At 32.5% G+C, this 23,347-nt stretch overlaps 1 long non-coding RNA gene across 3 annotated transcripts in view; it reads left to right on the top strand.

Annotated features, from left to right (window-relative positions):
- The first annotated feature begins 1,878 nt into the window (after positions 1-1,878).
- The window catches only part of LOC147835377 (uncharacterized), a 96,295-nt gene continuing 74,826 nt past the window's right edge, over positions 1,879-23,347 (top strand). For 2 of the 3 annotated variants that reach the window (XR_015499764.1, XR_015499766.1), the window contains exons 1-3: positions 1,879-1,995; positions 2,685-2,775; positions 10,742-10,817. This is a non-coding gene — a long non-coding RNA (uncharacterized LOC147835377). Of the gene's footprint in view, positions 1,996-2,684; positions 2,776-10,741; positions 10,818-12,811; positions 13,227-23,347 lie in introns of those variants that run through there. The other variant, XR_015499765.1, reaches the window with a different exon arrangement.

Below are 23,347 nucleotides of genomic sequence, written 5' to 3'. Positions count from 1 at the left end.
GGAAAGTAAACCAGCAGGAAAAAAAAAAAAAACACAAACAAATAGTTGACCACTACCAAATAGCACCTACGGCTATTTCAAGGTGTGAAATAATGAGAAATCGCACACGTTTCTTTTGGTTTTCTTAAAGCTGCAGGGGAACGTGCAAATTGACCTGGCTCCCGCAGGAAATGACTTTCCTCCTGAGCTTCCTTTGCACACTGCGCTTGTCACAGAGACAGAGCAATGGGAAATGCTTGTGTCAAAAGTCCGGTGTTTTAGCTTGTCCACACTGACAGGCAGGGAAATGGAGCGCTACCTGACCCGCATGCGAATCCAGCCAAGCCCTCATCTGCGGGGGCCATTGGTAAACACGGCTTTCCTCTGTCAATCAGCCCGCTGTCCTCTCTATTCTTCCTGTCAGATTAACACAGCAATATCCCCCCTGTCAGTTGTCCACCCAGATAACGCCTCTAACAGCCACTGAATTCATTTTTCATAGAGACATTGTCTGTAAACGCTTCTACCCCTTCACCCATCCCAAAACGCACACAAACAGTGACTGCACCAACACACACGCTGCTGTGATTGGCAGGGTCTGTGCAGGAATTATTTCACACAGAAGTGAATTCAGGGCACCGTTTGGGATGTTGCCAGTAGCATCTGAAACAAACTGTTAAGGATTAACCATTAAAAAAATTACTTGTGTGACTTATAGGCTTTAGCGGTTTTATAGCTGAATGTTTAAAGAAGAGTTTTGGGATTTCTTTCTTTCTTTTTTTTATAGATCTCCTAGCCCTCCTACCCCCGAATCCTATTTATGTTGGATTTAGGTACAGAAAAAGTATAAATAAGTATAACTTATTTTGATATTTTAAATAAATATGCACTGGAGTGCTATTATAGTCCATACTTGGTTCTCACAAATGTAGCTCTGGGCACATATGTCTAATTAGCCTTAAGGCTGATTTATACTTCTGAGTCAAGTGATCGGCGTGACCCATGGCGCATGTAACGCGCGTAGCTATGCATTCATACTTTTTTCTCTGCAATAACACTTCCGAAACACTAGTTGGCAGTGAGGTGTTTATGTTCTTCTGTGTCGAGTTTCTTTGCTGGTGTTTTGTTTTTTCCAAACGCTTCCTTAAAGTACAACAATTTAACCATGAGGTAAACACAAAACAAAACTTTTCATCTGGAGCTCCTTCACTGGACTCCACACTTGCAAACAGTCGCTTCATTGGGTTTGCATGGCTCCCGGTCCCACCCACACTTGTCATCGCTACCAAGCCGACCAATCACAGAACTTACGCTATGCCTCGTTGCGATGTGTAGTTAAATTTTTTGAGAGGTGTGTTTCAGCGACGGCCACGGCAAGGGCTATGCATCTATCTATCTATCTATCTATCTATCTATCTATCTATCTATCTATCTATCTATCTATCTATCTATCTATCTATCTATCTATCTATCTATCTATCTATCTATCTATCTATCTATCTATCTATCTATCTATCTATCTATCTATCTATCTATCTATCATCTATCTATCTATCTATCTATCTATCTATCTATCTATCTATCTATCTATCATTATTATTATTATTATTATTGTGTTTTTTATATTGTTCCTAATGAAAGAATATACTATTGCATTGCATAAGAAAGAAAATGTGAGAATTGTTGTTGGGTTTTATATCTTTGTATTTGGTGCTGTGGCTCAAAAACTAAAATTAACAAATATCTTAAAATTGGATTTTTTTTTTAAGGAAAGTGAATTATAGTAATTCTATTGGGGGTTATTTGTTTTGGATTATTCATAAACTCGTTTAATTTTACTTTAATTCTCTATAAATGGGCATTTAGAGAACATTTAGTTCCGTCACAAGGGGGCGTGGCCGAGAGCGCTGATGAGCATCACCTGTGCGCCACCCATTTGATTAGTTTTTGTTTGTTTTGTTATCCATTAAAACTTTAAAAGTTCGTCAGTTTCCCGTCTTCTCATTCCATTGAACTGTGCGTATTACACGTTTCCTTAAATTATTCATCAGTTCTACATAGAGTCACATTTTATATTGATGGTCCGTTTGTTTAATGTAAGTTACATTGCATCTACATGCCATCTAATTCTCATTAGATCATAAGTAGACTGTTTGGTTGGGGTTTGGGTTAGTTAGTGTAAGTTGTCATGTATTTGCAATGTTTCTTATAGTCAGTTAAATATCTGTTTAGCAGCAGTATCAACAGATAGGCTACCAAGCAGATAGTTTACAAATACTCAAATGGACCATCAAAATAAAGTGTTACCCTACTTTGGTCTATTTAAAAAAAAAATGAAATTTACCTTAAAACATGCCGAGATCTACATTTAAAATACATTTAAACTGTACTGCATTTAAATTTTTCAATATCATAAAGTAAAAGTTCAAGATAATTTTAAAGAACATTATTACTGCCATACTGTAAGTACTCTTTTTGGTAAATTATACTTCCTTTTCACAAGGGTTATTTTTCTCATCAGAAGTTGGCAGCACCGAACAAGTTTTAAATAAGCTCCAAGCTGCTGTAATTACTTGACACATTTTAATTAGAAATATAGTACTAAACCACTCAGTGTGATTTTGCTAATGATAATTTTAGTTCTATCTGAAGGTTGTCTTCAGAATCTTTTAATAGTTCTTAAGTGATTTGCTTATTTCTGCCAGATTTATCGACAGAATTGGAGCTTGCCTTCTCTCTCACCAAGCAGATCCTTGCAGACCTAGGATGGTGAAAATTTTCTGATGGCACCCTGAAGTAAGAGTCATTTGTGCTGTTTACACAGACTACTGTGATTTCTCAGGACACCCATTTTTAGTGCTATATGTTTGGTCATTGAGACATTTTATGTGTGCAGTTTCATTGATAACAGTATCTTTTATGTCTCCTGCCAAATGAAAATAAGTTTAAAGATATGCTAGCATTTCTTAATGAAACATTAATGTTTATTATGAACAAGGTGCGGTTACTGTATGTTGTGAATGGTGTTTCCATTCAAAGTTTTTGTTCTACTGTGGAAAAAAAAATGCATTGTAGATTATTAACAATTTCTAATGGCTAGATTACAAATTATTGTGAAAAATTTAATCAGTAAAATGTATTTATTTGTTAATTTATTCATTCATTCATTTTTGCAGTATTTGTATTGATTACACCAAATTTCCCTAACTTACAATAAATAGTAACTTTTAATCTAATTTAATTTAATTTAATCTAATTAATTGAATCATAAAAAAATAATAAAAATTTATAAAATGAATGAAATAATTATAATAAAAGTAATTTTAGTGTTGATTAAATAAAATAAAACAATTGAATATCTAAATTTGAAATATAATTTTGTTTTATTTGCATGCCAGGATGGCCATTAACCACCATTTAGAAAGCTTTGAACAAGCAAATATGTTATATTATTGAAATATCAGGAGGACTTGAAATATATTTTAAGTAAAAGAGATTTGACTAACAACAACAAAACAATGTTTATTAACGACACAAATTATTTTTAAGACTTTACATTTATACTACTGAATATTATAAATATTCACAGCAAAACAATTTGATAGAGACAGTTTAGTTTTTATAAAGGGCAATTTAAAAATTAACAGAATTGGGGAGAATTATTAAAAATTTGAATAATAAATATGAGTATGAAATAATAAATATAAATAATAATTGAATATTATGTAATCCATAAAATGTAACAGTAATGAAACATTATGAATGCAATATCTTGATATTTGATCCTTGAAGATGTAGTGCATGTGCTTTTGCAGTGTTGGCACAGATAGTTTATCACAAGCATACGTGCAGGTCTTGCAGGCCGTGTTGCTTTACAGTGGCGTTGATGTGGACTGACAGTTCAACCTCTTCTCTGCTCTTATCTCAGAGTGACCCAGTTTAGCAAACCTCCTTCATCTCTTAAATGACACAATGCTTTGTAAGTCACTGTCATATGTCATATGACGTTGGTGTTCATGTACAGTAGGTTGGTCAATGCTGTCTATGTTAAAAGCTGTTTTGGTTGTTGTACTAGTTGAATCATTATTTGGCAGTTTATACGGCTGAAGGTTTAAAGTCAGTTAACATAAATATATTATTTGCCATAAATTTACACCCATTTATTTACTGCCTTTTCAAGATGTAGGTTACCTTTTTAACAGATTTTAGCTGAAACATTGTCTTTGGTGATTCATAAAATACAAGTCATTATGTACCAGTTAAACTAAATGAATATCTGTGCCTTATGATAATACACTGTTGTCTTATGAAATGATTAGTCTGTGCTAAACTCAACATTATTTGAATTTTTTTTATTTTTTTTAAACAGACTTCACTGTAAAAAAAAAAATGACTGCATGACAACAAAAATGTTTTCGTTTTAAATTATTTTTTATAATTTAATAAGGATTTAACTGATTTGTTTTGATTTATACAACATTTTACTTAATGTTTTAATGTAATGTTTTTATAAATAATGATCTTATATAATAATAATGATGCCTGCAAGTTGAGATAAGATCTTTGTCTGGTTAACAACACACATGCTGCAAATCATCACAAGACAAACACATTTAAAAAAAAAATGCACATTTTTTAAAAAACGCACTGCATTTCACAACACACAACACTTTCAAATAGCTCTGAACACAACGAAAATGTTTCAAGGTGACCCTAAAACATGAAAGACCTGGCTATTTTGGTTATGGTTATTTAGGCTAATAAAATACAAAAGACAAGAAAAGCAGGATGTTAAAATAAACAAACTAAAACCTCGCCTTTCAAAGATCACCTACAACTTTACTGAGTGATAATCAAGGCACAGCGGCGTCTGTCACATTTTAGGGTCTCCTTAAAACATTTTCATGGTGTTCCGATGTTTTTGCAAGTGTTGTGAGAAAATGCAGTGTGTTTTTGTAAATTGTCTGTGTTATGAAAATGCAGCATATGTTTTTAATGTGTATGCGTTGTGAGGAATTGCAGCATGTCAAATGGATGTCAAATGCCTTTTCTAATTTTTCTGGTGTTTTTTGTAATTGCACAGGTTTTCTCAAATTGCAGCGCATTAAGCTCTGTCGTGCACCGTATGAAATAGCCATAAGTTGCAAATGTGGCAACAAATAAACAAGCAAACACACTTTTAAAGTTTTTACTGGCAAATAGTCCTGATCACATTTATGAGCTGGAATCAAATGATGAAATGGTTCAGGAATGTTCATTAATGCTAAACATGTCAATAAATCTTACTAAATGACATTATTACTAATATTAAAGAGCTCCTTATTTTGCATTATAAAAGGTCATATTTTGGTCTTGGGGGTCTCCAACAACAGGCTGATATGATTGCAAGGTCAAAAAACACTTTTATTGTCTTATAATATGCATTTATTTTTACCTAATTATCCCAACGACTCCCATATGATTTGTTTAGCGATTCATTTGTTCCCAAACCCCTCCTTTTGCATGAGGCTAATCTGCTGTGATTGGTCTGATGTCCCAGTCTGTTGTGATTGGTTGACTGGGTTTAACGCGAGAGAGAGAAATGCCCACCATGTCTATGAAGGAACACAGAGTATGTGAGATCCCAATAACACCAGCATATTACTCTACTCTTAACCCTAACCCCAAGTAATAACAATGACACACATTCAACTTTTGCCACTGTCTGGATAAATACTGGGCTATTTTAGAAACTGACTGCAATGCATGTGTGTAGGAACAGCTGATGATGGCCATAGCAAAGACAAACGGCAGAGAATTGCAACTTCAGAAACGCATTTAAATCTGTAAAGTAAAAAGCATGTGTTGCGTTTTCAACGTGGTTTTAGCAATATGTGAATAGCCCCATAAAGATTTAACCTGAGAGATACAATGCAAGCACTGATATATAATAGTAAAATCATTATAAGCCGTGCGGTGCGATTTGCAAGTTACAACACACAATTAAATGTACATTTTGCAAACTACAGAAAACAGGGCAACAATTTTAATTACACTTACATGTTATGATCCGGGGGAAGAAGAAACTGGTCCATATGAACTGTAACAGTTACTGAAAAGTCCCATACAGGGACTCGTTCAGTACTAGTATTAAGCATTTCATTTCCTACTGCTGTCACAGTGAAGGTTTCTGTTGATTTTCCTTTGTTGGAAGCTTCATGCTGTCTAAGTTCAAGACATTCTTGGGTTTGGCAGCAAAAGAAATACAATTCTTATATTAAAATAATAATAAAACAATCTTGGTCTGCATTTGACACTTTCACCCCCTAAAAGAAAGCAATGAAGGATTCTCTCCTCAAAAGAAATATGATTTTATTTGACCGTATCCATTTATATTTCAGGAGATGAGAGCTCCCCGTAATATGTTCTGAATCAAATAAGGTGAAGCATTTGTCAGGGTTTTTTTATATATCAGCTGTGCAGAATTCTAAAATACTCTGTGAAATGTTTCAATAAAATACCATGAAAGTCTAAAGGATGTATTTTTCACTTGCTAATGAACCGGATAAAAAAATAAATATAAATAATTATTATTATTATTATTTGAAGTGTTAGAACCTAAGGTTAAAGCTAATAAAAAGCACAATTATAATGTTCTAATATAAAGTGTGAGCCATTGATGTATTCATAAATGGTGTCCATAAATTGTGTAGCATGTACATTATACATTATTTGAGAAAATTATCACTTTCACATTGCGGTTTGTGATAGTCTGGACATTCAGATGTTGCTTTGGAATCTGTCATTATTGTACCTGTTCCCCGAGATGGAAGATGAAAAAGCAATATTGTTCACCTTTGTGACATGCAATATACGTTTCTTGCATATACTGTTATAATGACCATGTCTGGAATCCTGGGCTGGAAAGTGTATTTTAAAAAAATTTTATATAAAAAAAAAAAAAAAAAAAAAAAATATATATATATATATATATATATATATATATATATATATATATATATATATATATATATATATATATATATATATATATATATATATATATATAATGTATTTTTTTTATTTTTATTTTTTTTTGCACAGTACACCACCAGTCCAGTGTTTTTATGGAATTAATTATTTTAATTAATTATTTTTAGGGCTTCTATAAATGGAATATTTGACTTTATTAATATTTATATTATTATTTATAATCTATTCACATTCATATTATAGATATTAATAAATTGTAAATATTATATATAATAAAATAAATATTTAAGTTCTGTAGACATATAAACAGCTTTAAAATATTTTTTATTATGTTAGTATTGTATATTAATATTACTGTTAATATTATTATTATTACTTTTTATCTATTATATATTTTTTATGGTCCTATAGTGCAGTGCCACACTAGAGTTTGAGCATGCAAAATTCTGTCGTATGGTGCTGAGAAAAGGGGCAGGATTAAATAAAATGATTAGACAAAAAAAAAGTGATTGGCTCTAAATTTAAAATTCTGTACAGAGGTCATGTTTTGATCTTCTATTGGTCTCTCACAGTCATATAATATGATTTCGCAGATCAGAGTTCACCAAGCATGAACTTTCCAATGCAGCACACTGAAAAACTCTTCTCACAAGCTTGCGTTTCTGGTCTGCCACAGTGAAGTCTATGTAGTATTTTCACCAGCAAATATGATTTTAAGTTATACCTTTTTTTTTTTTTTAATATTGTGCCATTAGAAAAAAATAGTTTTTGTTTTTAAAAGATTAAATATACTGTGAAAATTAATTTTATTTTAGAACTTGATCTGTTAATATTTCATTTTCAATTTTTTTTCTCATAATTTTGGTACAGAAGAAATATTTGTGACAGTTTATATACCAAAACAATATTTTTAGGCATACAGGTATCTAGAACATATATATTTTTAAGAATCATAATGCAGCACCAAAATACTAATGAACTATTATTCTAAAACTATATTATTATATATAAAATATCTTCTTATTTTTTAAATACCACAAAATACTGCTTAAATAAAATATAGATTTTGCATTTTTTATTTATTTATTTTTTGCCAAGTACAAGATTATTTGCATGTATTCACTGCAAGACACCCTGTCTTTATTAAGACCTAAAAAGGTTTCTTAACTATTTATTCAGTTCAATTCATCTTTATTCCCATATTCCTCCTTATTACAATGTAGATAGTGTCAAAGCAGCATCCATCATTGCGTTTTTGATGTTTTCACTTTAACATTTTACGTTCATCCACCAAAATACCATGTATTAATAATTTCTGAATTGAGTGGGATTAGTCTTTTAGCATACCTTAAAAAAAAATAAAAGCAGCAGCCCAGGTCCCGGGGTCAGAATGGCAGTATCGCAGGGTAGCTCTGAGAATACAGTGGGAATACTGAGAAGGGGACGAGCTGACTTGTAAAAGGCTTTTCACACTGTGAAGAGCACAGACAAGCACATCTAAAATGTCTGTCCCCCTGGAGCACCTGCCATTCTCTAGCAGGGTCAGAGAGGCATTTGATTTTGTTTTCCTCCAGCAGACTCTCTCACGCTTAATCCATATGAAATTCAATCGATATGGATGCCTCTCTGTGCATAAACGGATGCACCTATATGTCTGTCCGCTCCATTTATGTCCATTAGTGGAGAGAAAGAGTGGTGCTTACTAATTCAGGGGGTTTGAGATCAATTGAAACGTTGCATTTATATGTGAAAGCACGTAATTGTTACTTGTCATCTTTCATATATTTGGTAAGTGAAAAGCTCTGAAGCAGTGTTTTAGCCCAAAGTATTTCTTTATATGCTGAAAGGGAATGTAAGTGGGTTGGTTAGCTTTATTGTCACTTTTTATATGCAGTTTTGGACGACATAATACAAGTGTTTTAACTTTTAGAAGTCAGAGTTTGCATTCAGTTTAAAGTGCAGTTTAAGGACTCAACTAGGTTAGTCAACTATAGGCTATTCAATTTTGTTCAATTCATGTTTGTTTCTGTATCACTATTACAATGTAGATTGTGTCAAAGCAGCTCAACATAGACGTTCTAGTAAATAGAAACTGTGTCTGTCCAGTATTTTTTTAATAGTTAAGGTTCAGTTTACTTCAGTGTGGTTTAATTTTAACTGCTAAAAGTCCAAATACTGAAGAGCAAATCCATCAATGCACAGCTCCACAAATCCCAAACCAAGCAAGCCAGTGGTTTGAAGGAAAAACAGATCAGTGCAAAAATGAAGATGCTATAGATAAAAATAGTAGCTGTATAAACAAACATAGAAACAAACATGTAAAGCATATGAATATTTTTAACAAAAGCTAGTTAGGTTCATTAGGCAAGTGTCACGTCTGTGATGGGAAATGATGAAAGGGAGTTCAAAGTGCAGTCCAGTGGGTTTATTGTGAAGTGCAGAAAATCCGAAATGACAAAATAGTGAAAAAACTTCAACAACAACAACAACAACAAAAAGCTAAAGGATAATCAAACCAATCCTGGGCACACACAGAAATCACGGGGGTAACTTAAGACATGGTCACACTGGACTTTTCTCCCCTTAGTGAATTGTCTCATGGGTTGTGTCATTAAATTCGTATCACCCATTGGTTCTTGGATTGACGCTCATCGCAACTATTGTCACACTGCAGGAAAGTGATGAAGTTCTGCCAGTGTCAGAAGATTTCAGTCAGAGGAAAAATCTGATCGCAACAGGCAATAAGCAGCTGTCTGTAAACATGTCGAACCAACGATCAAAGACCACAGATATTAGCCAGGATTTCAGGAATCTATTAGGATTTCCCAAATTTGTCTCAGATGACAAAGTCGTAGCTGAAATCTCACAGTGTGAGCTGAGCTTAAGACAAACAGACAAGGATTACAGCAAGTCTTTAGTCATCCTGATTAGTTCTGTAGTCAATCAAAAAATTTTAACATAAAAATAAATAAAAATTGTGACTTTTAAAGCAGGTTTTACTTTATATATGCAGTGGTCAGCATAATTGAGTACACTCTATTTTGAAAATCAATATTTTTATCAATTCACAATGAAATATAGGCAATGTATTTTAGTGCATTTAAACAAAACAGATTTAATAAACAGATTTATTTTTTAAGATATTTTACTCACTAAACATATTTAGAAATTAAAATATAATACAGTTAAATTTAAACAAAATATTGCAAAAAAAATGACAACCTACAAAATTTAAACTAAAATTTCAATATTTATGTTTATCTTAATTTTTTCTCTTTAAAATTTGTATAATTTTTTTTCCATAACATACATTTGGGTGTACTAGTTTTTGAAGTATTATTGTGAGATATTTCGTTAGATAAGCTCCAGATTTGGGTTCAGTACTGACTAATCTAATGCATATGCACAAATATAATATTGTACAGCTTCCTATTAAAAATATAAATTTAAAAAGAGAGATTTGTGAGAGGTGTACTTATATATATGCTGAGCACTGCATATTTAGCATTGTTTTTTATTTCAGCCTAGCTAAAACAAATGTGATTTTTATTTCTAGAACAAAAATATCATAGGATATACTGTATTGTGAAATCCTTGCTCTGCTAAAGATAATTAGGAAACTATTTAAAAAAAAGACAAAAAACTTTCAGATGAGGGCTAAAAATTTTGTCTGTAATCATACATATATAAAATTCAGGGTTTAAGCAGGCGTCTAAAAAGCCTAAAACATTTGAACCTTCTTCAGTTTGTCCTTTGTGTCCACCAGGACTGAATCTTACTATATTTTCAGGGTTGCCAGGCTTCATCACTTGTTCACTGCTTCAAGAACAAGTTGAAACCAGGCCGCGAGGCTCTTCATCACAGTGGTAAGTTCTCTCTTTTTGCCACCCAAGGCTCTGTTTTGTTCTCTCCGGCTACGCAACAACTCTCTATGCCCCTCCGAGTGCGTCCTCATATGATTCGATTACTGCTAACTCACTGAGCTCTGGTGAAGCCAGAGGCACAAATGGCTCCAGGTCTGGCTTTCAGAGCAATCGCACCCCTGGCCATTTGATCCCAACATTCAGTGGCTGCTGTCATTGCCATTCGCCGCCTCAAATGGCTCGTTACCTGCATTTTCATTATCAGTCACGCTAAAGTAAGCGCGGGTGAAACGAAGCGACATGAGAAGGGCATGATGGGGAGGGGAGGCTGGCTGCCTTGGAGCAGCTTCTATTGTTCAGAATCTCTTTGAATGGTGGATCACCCACAGCTCCATCTTCCACTCTTGTCTGCCCTGGATTTTAAATATTTATTTCTCTCCCCATCATCTATCCTGCGACATCGCACTGAGAATTTAATGTGAAAAGATCTAAAAGGGCTGAATTGCTTTCTCTGTGATGAGCATTTGGATCCTAGGTCATGCCGAAACCACCCAAACAATCACTCTCTGCTGTTCCTGATACTGGTGCTACACGTCTGATACATGTTTGATAAATTACTGATTTTTTACATGGAGATAAAGCAGGCAGACAAAGTCCACTGCAGTATAAGACTGTGTTGAGCAGCCCAATATCTTTCAATTTAACTGAAGAGTTTATTTCATTAGTAACATTGTTTCAACTTTGTGAAATGTGTCTGTGTGTGTCTGTGTATATATATATATATATATATATATATATATATATATATATATATATATATATATATGTGTGTGTGTGTGTGTGTGTGTGTGTGTGTGTGTGTGTGTGTGTGTGTGTGTGTGTGTGTGTGTGTCTGTGTGTGTCTGTGTGTGTGTGTGTATGTATATGATATATGTATATATGTATAAGTTTTGAGTTGCCTTAACTTATTGGGTTTCACTGTGCTCAATTTGCTTCAATTACTCAAATGGATTAAGTTCACAGTACTAATAGGCATAGTTTTTGAACTTAAATGGGTTGTTGCAATCAATTTCCTCAAATTACCCTTAATGTTTGGTTTTTACAGTGTTCTGTAGGTCAAACATTATTATGCATCTAATTTGACTACTCTCAGGCTAAATGTATATAAAAACAACTAAAACAAGTTGAAAATAAAGTCTTGTGAACGCAGTCGGTGTTCTAGATCATCTCATTTTAGACTTTTTCCTAGAATAGAATGATTTGCGTGATTATGCTCTTACAATGGTTTTGGAAGTGGTCAAATATATTTATATTATCTATTTTCATTCATTCATTCATTCATTCATTCATTCATTCATTCATTCATTCATTCATTCATTCATTCATTTATTTTCTTTCTGCTTAGTCCCTTTAGTCATCAGGGGTGACCACAGTGGACTAAACCGCTAACTTATTCATATGTTTTAGACAATTGATATTCAATTCACCTATAGCGCATGTCTTTAGACTGTGGGGGAAATCGGAGCACCTAGAGGAAACCCACACAAACATGGGGAGAACATGCTAACTCCACACAAAAAATTGTCAACTGACCTAGCCGAAGCTCAAACTAGCAGTTTTTTTTTTTTTTTTTTTTTTTGTTGCTGTGAGATGATCGTGCTACCCACTGCGCCACTGTGATGCCCAATAATTTGGATATACTTTAATAATACTATAATTTAGTGTATGTACTAAGAACACAATCATGTGATGCATATATTCTAATTAGAATGAACCATTTTTGAGCCTGTTGCTTTGTATTCTGGATGTGTGTCAGATGCCTGTGTTGCCTAAACATGCTGCCTAGGTAGGAAGCTCACTAGGTTTTGGAACAGAGATCACAGGCTGTTCACGCCAGAAGTTCTGGTGGCATCCAACAAGACATCCTCTAAGAGCTCATGCTTGAATAAAGATAAAATGATTTTGGTATTAAAGTAATCTCTCTTATTATACAACAGATGCTGCTTAGGCTTAACAGATAAGATGGCTTCCTCTCTGAGAACTCGTGAAGTGGCAGGACACTGCAGAATTGAGGATGGACAAAAATGTCAGCTTTTGTTCATAAAACAGTTTCTTTGTCTTTGTTCCTTCCGTTTTCTCTTCCCATAGATTGCTTTCCAGTGTTTTTAAACATTATTCTTTTTTTTTAAATGACATTTGAATGTTTATAGATGCTGCTTTCATCTTCCATATGCATTTCTTTTTAGTTTCTAAGTGTGTGTTTGTGTCTGTTTTAGTAAATAATGCTTTTTCCAAAGAGCGTCTGATGTTAAAGTGCTTCTATTATGCTTCTAATTTTGTTTTGGACTATTAATTTTATGAGTCATGTTTTTTTTTGTTACATTGTTTCATTATTCATTAATAATAATGTAAAATGTCTGATTCTGCAACATGTTACAGAGTTCATACGCACCATACATTTCCTTAGTATTATATTATATTATATTATATTATATTATATTATATTATATTATATTATATTATATTATATTATATTATATTATATTATATTATATTATATTATATTAAACTTTCTGCAAGATTTAAAGCCTTTGGAAAGAGTTTTTATTTATGTTTTGACAGTTCTTGAGCACTACTACATCAATCAGTACATCATATTTTCTCATACTTGCATGAATAATAGAAAATTATGTATAATGTAATGGTTATGAATAATACATACTGTTTTACATTTTCCATGCCATTACATTAAATTGCATTTTAGTAGTACTTTTACAGGGTAATGTGAATGAATTACTCAAAATGTATAAATCTGCATCACATTTGCTACAGGAGTTATGCAAAATATTTTTATCTATGCATAACAATATAATAGATTAGATTATGTTATGGTTTAGATGTATTGGTTTTTCTTTTATGTATATATTATATTATATTATGTTATATTATATTATATTATATTATATTATATTATATTATATTATATTATATTATATTATATTATATTATAATATACTATATTATGGGTGATGCAGTGGCGCAGTAAGTAGTGCTATCGCCTCACAGCAAGAAGGTCGCTGGTTCGATCCTCGGCAGGGTCAATTGGCTTCTTTTTTTTTTTTTTTTTTTTTTGTGGAGTTTGCATGTTCTTCCCATGTTGCCGTGGGTTTCCCCGGGTGCTCCGGTTTCCCCTACAGTCTATGCGGTACAGGTGAATTGGGTAGGCTAAATTGTCCGTAGTGTATAAGTGTGCATGGGTGTGTATGGATGTTTCCCAGAGATGGGGTGTGGCTGCAAGGGCATCCGCTGCATAAAACTTATGCTGGATAAGTTTGCAGTTCATTGCGCTGTGGCTACCCCTTATTAAAAAGGGACTAAGCTGAAAAGAAAAAGAATGTATTATATTATATTATATTATATTATATTATATTATATTATATTATATTATATTATATTATATTATATTATATTATATTATATTATATTATATTATATTATATTATATTATATTATATTATGGGTGATGCAGTGGCGCAGTAGGTAGTGCTGTCACCTCACAGCAAGAAGGTTTATATTCGAAAGGTTAATATTGTAATCGGCTTAGACCCTTATTTATCAGTGGTCATCTCAGCAGAATGAACCACCCAGAATTCCGGAATGTTTTAGGCTGCAGATGATCTTCCAGCCGCAACTCAGAAACTGGTGTTATGTTGTATGTTATATTATGTGTTACATTACGTTATTTTACGTTATGAAAACTATTGATTCATTTCAGGTCTTTATGGAGAAAATACATTTTTGACATGTACTTTAAACTTTAGATCTTATACATTTACAAACAGCTATTACACACTACATTGAGGGGATAGTTCACCTAAAATGTAAACTTCTTGTTACAGTATCATTTACTCATCTCTCATACTTATTTTGAGAGAAAAAAATCTGTATTGATTTCCATAGTATTTGTTTTCTTATATGGAAGTTAATGGTTACAGGTTTTTAGTTTTCTTTAAAGTATCTTCTTTAGTGTTCAACAGATGAAAGAAGCTAAAAATGGTTTGAGGGAAAAGCAAACAGTGAATATATTTTCATTTTTGGCTGAACTATCTCTAAAAACAGCATAATAAGGGCAGTTTTAAGTGTAATCTGACCACATATTTTGTATAAACATGTTTATGTATATTATTATGTAATGGTTATTTAGTACAGTGCAGCTGATCTCTCACAGAAAACTGTTAGCAAAGCTGTCAAGGCTTTAAATCATGCAAAAGCTGAGAGCCGTGTGTGTGTGAGTTTCTGTCAGCGGCTGAAGTCTGTTTCTGTCAGGCGCGGTGCCAGACGTGTGCTGTGTGTCTTCATTATGTTCACAGAGGACAGTTAGTCACGCGTGACTCAGTCGCATTCACAAAACAACAGAGTGACGATCTGTCTGCATGAATCAAACACGTTCGTATGTGTGCGCATTCGCAGTCTTAATCAATCAGTCGTGACAAATGCTTCTCTAAGGTCTTTTTTTGTTGTTTGGTTTTGGCCTATTTAACCAAAATCTTTCGATCCCATAATTTAATTCAGGATAGAGCCATTTAGGGACACTCAAGAGTTCATAGCTTGAGGCCATTGCTAAAAATGTTTAGTGAACGGAGAACAAAATAACATGGCAAGTAGCACTAGTTTTGTTAAATATTGAAATATTTTGGTGCTTTTCTTTAATAATTGACTATATTATATTACGTTGTGCTATATTATAATAAATATAAATTAATTAAAAAAACAGTGCAAAAAATTATATAATTGTTACATTATTTTATTTACTTGCAAAATTACAACTTTAACTGGATTTTAAATTATATTATATTATGTTATATTATATTATATTATATTATATTATATTATATTATATTATATTATATTATATTATATTATATTATATCATTTCTTATTTAGTGAATTACATTAATTTTATATGGATTTATATTAAGTTATCTATAAAGATCATGTATTGTATTTTTGTTTGACATTAACTTTTTGATCACCAGCCACTGTGACAAGTACATTTCCAACATTACTAGCATATTGCCATTTTCACTAGCCACACTTTTGTTGATAGGGAAAAATTAATTTATATGCATAAATTTTACTTTGACATGCTACTTACTTTACTGGATTTCAACTTTTGAATAATGTGTCAAAAAAAAGGCCTTTTATTTATTGTAACGTAAATATGTACAGTACATGGACAGTAATCTGTCCTGGCTAAAGGTCTCAGATCACCAGCTAAATACACATACATAGGGAGTTAATATCATATTACAGCAATGTTATTGTAAAAAAATAATTAAACCGTAATAAAAGAAACAATAGGCTAAAGAAAACATACCGTGAAAAACATACCGTGTGTGATAACCGTGTGCACCAATTTCTGCTTAAAAAAAGGCTATTCATTCATAAATATATATATATATATATATATATATATATATATATATATATATATATATATATATATATATATATATATATATATATATACACACACACATACACATACACATACATACACATATTTATGTATGTATATATGTGTATGTATGTGTATGTATATATATATATATATATATATATATATATATATATATATATATATATATATATATATGTATGTATGTATGTATGTATGTATGTATATATGTGTGTGTGTATATACATATACATACACACACAAACATACATACATACATATGTATTATATAATAATTATTATTTTTTTTAAATCTGGAGATCTTGAAAGCAGCAGGACTGGGTGCACGAGCATCCTTTTTTTTTGTCCAGTTTATTTCAAAGAGAACCGATCTCACTAGTTGCATTTCCAGGCACTGCACTGTAAAAAAATGCAGAGTTCCACACAATTCATTAATGTTGTCCAAACACAAATTGATTTAAGTTAACTTAACACTTTAAAACATTTTTTTCTTGTCGAACCCTGCTTTTACAAAAACTCCCTTAAACACCATTATTTTTAACCAGCCAAAATGGCTAGTGGGAGTTGTTGTCTAATCCAACACAGCTGAAATCTACCCACATTTGGCAGGTTGGTGGGTGTTAATGTTAAGCCCTGCATATCATGCTGTGTTGCTGCATCGCATCATATATCATAAATCATATATCATGTCATCATATATCATGTACATCATAATTTTTTATAATTTTAAAATTCTTTTTATAATTCTTTTTAAATGCAGTAAATATTATTTGTCACTAATATCCATTCTATTAACCACATTATTTTGAGGGCACAACCAAAGGGTATGATATATTAGTAATTCTCACCCACAATGTCATTTCCAAGACTTCATACGCATCCTAGCAAAAATGCTAAAATGCCGTGCTTCCTCTGCATTGTTCAGTGTGCTTCAGTGTAGCTTGTGCTCTTTTATTCATGGGCTTTCTAAAATGCAAGAGAAATGCCACAGAAATGCTTGCAGAATCCTGATTTGTGCCTCCTCTGCTGCAGAGCATTAGTGACTGAGAGCCCATGTGTCTTACAAGGTCACTGTTCAACACATCGGGCACCTGAGGAACTGTGTGTCAAGAAAATTTAGAAATAAACATGTTCTGAATACAAGGCTCAAAAATAACCCCTGCACCTCTTCCATTTGGAAATTACACACAATTAAACTACCGGTCAAACATTTGGTAAAAGAAAAAAGTTTTAAAAAGAAGCTTTTTCAGCTCACCAAGGCTGCATTTATTTGATCAGGGTTGCATTTATATTATAAAATGTTGTTACTATTTAAAATAACTGTTTATTTTACAAAATGTCTTATAAAACATACATAAAAAATCGTATATTGTTTTTTTTTTAATAATTCAAATTATAAACGTTCTAATTATTATATAATCAGCAATGTTGTAAAATTATTTTCTTTCATGATTTTGTGGAATCTGTGATGCATTTAACTTTTTAGGATATTTAATCACAATCTTTATCATTCAGAATAACAGTGTTTATTTAAATTGTGATCTTAAATATAATATTTAAAAAGTGTATTATTTTACTTTTTAAGCGTTTGTTTCCATGAAGAATAATATTAATTATTTTATTGTTTATTTTGAATGGTACTATCAAAGTTTTCACAAAATATAAAAAGCATCCTAACATAATAATAATAATAATAATAATAATAATAATAATAATAATAATAATAATAATAATAATTATTATTATTATTATTATTATTATTATTTTAGTAATTACTATTACTATTACTATTATTATTATTATTATTATTATTATTATTATTATTATTATTATTACTATTATTCATATTATTATTGTTATGTTTATTGTTATTAGGGCTTGACATTAAGTTTTTGAACACAGGTCACTTTGGCTAGTAGTTGTGCACCATTACTAGCCACTGACCATTTTTACCAGCCACAATTTTGTTTTTCTGAAATATATTTTATATGCATAAATTTGACTTTGGCATGCTAAAATTACTTGACTTAAATTTTGGGTTATGTCCAAATGCCTCCTTGTTTATTTAACTTTTAAATGTTTTGTCTGTTGTGTGTGTCCTTGCTCAGTGTACATGAGCAAATGGGTTGTGGTTTCATAGTGTTGCAATGCAATTAGTTTTATTTCACAGTCAGACTTTTCAGCGCTCAACACTACAAGGATGTACTCTTTTTTTTTCTGGCCACACCAAACTAATTTTTTCCTTGCCACAAATTTAAAATGATGTATTAAAATATAGCTGTATACATACACTTTTTATTTAAAAAATTTTTTTTACATTTTATAAAATATTCACATGTATCTAAACTATGCACAGTGGTCTGTTCAGGCTATAGCTCCCAGATAACCAGTTAACCATGCATAAAGCATATTAAAGCAGTGCTATTATAAAGGATGATAATTAAGCCATATTAACAAAAATAACTGTAAGAAAGCATGTGCAAAAAATGTATGTGTTATAATGAAAGAATGATCTCTAGCACATGGTTAATGTTAGGCATATTAATAATCTGTTCAAAGAATACCGCAAGTGGCAACCGCTGATGCTAACAAAAAATCTCGAGTCCTGGTTTGAAAGCAGTAGGATTGTTGGTAAATGAGCATTGCTTTTTTCCAGTCCATTCCAAAGAGAACTGACCACACCATTTGTGTTTCAAGGCATGGTTGATTTGTGTAAGGAAATGGCACGGAAACTGTTAAACACACGGCGCTTCACATCAGCTCTGCGCTAAAGTTAGTGAATGAGGATTCGCTTATGTCTCAGTGTGTGCGTTATCATCCTGTCATTAGGTATTTACCTGCTTTCTTTAGCTCGTGCAAACAGCTATTCTGTCAGTGCTGCTTCTCAATTCTAAGATCACATTTGCACGCATATAGACAAAAGATCAAACTAAAATTCTTATCATTAGTGAAAACCCAGCCCTGGCAAATTGAAAAATGTTTTCAACCATGCAGCCAAAGTGGCTAGTGGGAGTGTCTGTCTAACCTGCCACAGCTAAAATCTACCCTCATTTGGCGGGTTGGCGGTTGTTAAGGTTAAGCCCTGATTATTATTATTATTATTTAAATGGAAAATAATAATAAAAAAAATCTTGAGCATCATATTCTACCTATTTTTTTATATATTTGTACAATTGTTGCTTTTTGACTGAATTCAGACTTGGTGAGCAGAATAAGCTTTTTTCTTACTGATTTACATGTAGTTTAAATCATCATTATTTTTTAAAGTAGAATATTGTGTTAAATGAGCAAATGTTTGCTTTTGACAGAACAGGGCTCTTTTGTGCTGCAGTGTGGAGCTGCTCTTGTATAAAGCTAAATCACTCAACCATGGTATACATTGGAAACCCATGGTGCCGCAGAGGCTTAAAAGTTACCGTAGTGGTATTTAGATATGCTTTAAATCCGTTTAGCGGTCTTACTTCAGTTTAGAGATTGTTTCTAGCTCTCTCATACCAGATGCCACTCTGGCTTTCTTGCTTTCACCAACAATGCCTAATAAAGAAACTGTCAGTTTGAGTTAAGCAATTCAGGCCAGAGTTGGAAAGGACTGTCATATCCATGCTAATTCTTAAACCAAAGGCAGCAAAGAATTTATTATTGTTTATTTTTATATACTCTATGGAAACTTGTTCCCTTTATGGAATAAAATATTTAACTGCTACTATTTTTCCTAGGGATGTCCCTAAAATTGGAAATCGGTCCCGATCATGCAGCTTCAGGCTCGATCGGAATCATATATTACCGCCTGATCAGGACTCAAATATATATATATTCTCATTATTTTTTAACATAACTATAGTTATGCAGTGGCACAGAGTCTTTCTTGACTTCACACAGAAACAGCAATGCGTGCGGCATGACATCACTTTGTTTAGAGACACTTTGTTTGGATAACTGCCTGCAAAATAGAACACTGAAGCAGCTTGAAGGAGAAAGTGCGGGTATGTCTGCGGTCCTGAGGTATTATAAAGTTGATGACGACAACATTGCCTTTGCCAACCTTGTGAGATATGTAAACTTGGCATTGCAGGAAGTGAAATGGAAAAGGCTACATTTAACACAACAAACCACATAAGGCACCTCCAAAAAACAAACGTAGAACATTGATTTGAAATGCCATCTCGGCACTATTTCACAGAAAAAGCTCTGCCAGCCCTTCATAAGAAGATTTCTGACAAACTAATTATGTTATAAGATGTACCCCATGTTTTGTTCACCACAGACATATGAAGTTCTTCCCTAACTCCCATGTATCTACTAAAGCTTTATGTATTATAGAAGTACCGCATTGGGTTTCTGTATCGGTAGATACTCATAATCAAATGACTTGGACTTGAGGGCAAAAAACCTGATCCGGTCATTCCTAATTTCACCTCTCGCGAATGGACTAAATTCCTTATGCAAAAGTATTATAACAGTTATTGTAGTTTAGATTTCTTTTATTTTAGAGATTTTTTTTTTTTTACTAATTGTTCAGTTAAAAAAAAAAAGTTTAGACTTTTTGTTGTGTAGTTTTATTTTCAGTTATGAAATGAGCATTAATATGCATGTAATTTTTTAATTTTTAGTATTATTTAAGATTTGTAGCTATAAATTATGCATCAATTCATGATGCAAAAATGTGCCTTGCATCCGTTTATATCCCTCAATTCTGTCAAAAATTCTATTTACATGGAAGAGTCACAAAAGATCACTTTAAAAACGATTTAAGTAGTTATTATAGTATTTTTTTAAATAGAATTTTTATTTTTATTTTCTTTGCACCATTACCTGTTTTAAACTTGTAGGCAGTGTTCATGCCTGTATAGTAATGACATGACATGATTTAATGTATGCTTTTAACAACTGTCATTAAGTTTCATTCGCTCCGTTATGTCATTTTAAATGCAAAGGTGACATTGTTTGAAATGTCTTTGTCATAAAACAAAAATTACATTACTAAAACAACATAACTTGTCATAAATCTGTCATAAACATGATTGTCATGAGGTCATTATTATTGTCAGAAGTTTAATTTGAGCTTCATTAAATATTTCATCTTCTCAATTTGTCATTAAAATATTAAATATGAATAAAAATGTTATAAAACCGTTTGACAGAATATTGAGACTTTTAATGATAAATTTCAATGACAAATGAGTTATGTTTCACTGGAAAAGAAGTGATGGCACAATTACAATGGCCTCATGATATTTATGTTTATGACAGATTTATGACAAGTTATGTTGTCTTAGTTATTTCAGGTTGTCAAAAGACTGATGTATTTGTTAAATGTCAAAAACAATGTCATCTTTACATTTAAAATGGCATGGCGAATGGTACCTAATGACGGTTATCATGAAACATCATAAAATAGTCGTGTCATGACTATGGCAGTCTTATGAACACCCCCTTCAAGTAAAGTGTAGACCAGTTTTTTTTTGAGTCATTAAAATGTTCTTTTTTTCCCCTCAGTTTTTCAAATAACATTTAAGTTTGACTTTGACCGTATTTTTTACTATTAATTACACAACAACTCGAGATGCAAATGTGCTGCGTGCTGTGAATGTGTTATACCACCTGAGAGAGCTTGGTGAGAGCCTGATCAATCATCGTTAGAGCGACTAGCGATCTCTCTCTGTCGCCGATGTCGTGTCATTGCTGCATTGCCGGAGGCCCGGCGTTTGATCCGCGCCACAACACTCCTCTATTTGCTTCTGTTGTCCTTCAGAAAAGACATGACGTGGCACTTTGGAAAAGGGATGACTGTGGGGAGATGCCAGTTTGGCATAGGCTGTGATGGATACGGTGGGTGTCGGCTCTCTTTCTGCCAGCTTTTTGAGACAGATGATTCTGCAGAGTCAACATCGCAATGTGTGCAGTCGATGCACATCAGCACAGAAAAGCTGTTGCGATAATGATCTTTCGGCTAATTGCAGATGTTCTGTGCACTGAAGCGGCGTAGGATTTCGTCTGTTTATGCAGAGATGAAAATAGGTGCGGATTGTCGAATGTGTGAGTTATTGCTGGCTGAAGGTGATACCGTGTTAGATGACGAAATAGGTGGCATATATCAATAAGAGCCTGTGGTGTTAGATGAGAAATTTGGCTTCTGTTCTATTCCTCTCATCTACACTATCATTACCCCTGAGATATCTTGGGATTTTTACACATGGGTTTTAAAGGCGGCATATTATGCCCCCTTCCATAAGATGTAAAAATAAATCTCTGGTGTCCCCAGAATGTGTTTGTGAATTTCAGCTCAAAACATCCCACTGATTGTTTATTATAGCTTGGCAGATTTGCCCCTATATTCAGGTGTGAGCAAAAACTTGCTTTCATTTTTTTATTTTGTACGTCCCTTTAAATGCAAATGAGTTACTGCTTCTAGAAGAGACTTTACGTGCTATTCCAACAATAATAAAGCAAATCTCATGCATTAATATGTCAGAAGTAGATTATTATTATTTTAAGGTAAATTATTTCATTTTAAGGTAAAATAGTCTTACTGCAACTTCTTTTTATGGTAAAAAATGGTCTTACACTTAAGTTTTAAAATGATCCACAATGCATTACAATAATTATATGTAAAGAATGTATATCGTCACCTTGAAGTTATAAGGTTCTATCTGCGTTCTGAATGATTTTGAGATTGAGCTTCAAAGTTTTTGCATTCCATAGCAAACCATATGTGTGTAACATTTTGTTTTTTAAATATAAAGTCTTAAAGTAAAAAACATCCCATGATGCAACTCAATTTTGACAAAAAAATGTAAGATAGAACCTTCTAATTCTAAGGTGACAATATGGTGTTTTACCAGAGATGGCAAAAGTACACAAAGTACACGAAGTACAGATACTCCAGTTTAAAACGACTCTAGTAAAAGTTGAAGTACTAATTACACTTTTGCATTTAAGTAAATGAAAAGAAGTACGACCTCAAAAATGTACTTAAATAAAAAGAACCCTACATGTTTTAATTTCACTAGATAGGTAAATATTTGGTTTCTCCCTATGTATCATCATCCTGAAA

The sequence above is a fragment of the Danio rerio genome, chromosome 9, assembly GCF_052040795.2.
Source record: "Danio rerio strain M-AB ecotype USA chromosome 9, GRCz13ab, whole genome shotgun sequence".
Classification (NCBI taxonomy): Eukaryota; Metazoa; Chordata; class Actinopteri; order Cypriniformes; family Danionidae; genus Danio; species Danio rerio.
Note: the sequence above shows the minus strand (reverse complement) of the source record. Positions and strands in the feature narration are given on the sequence as shown.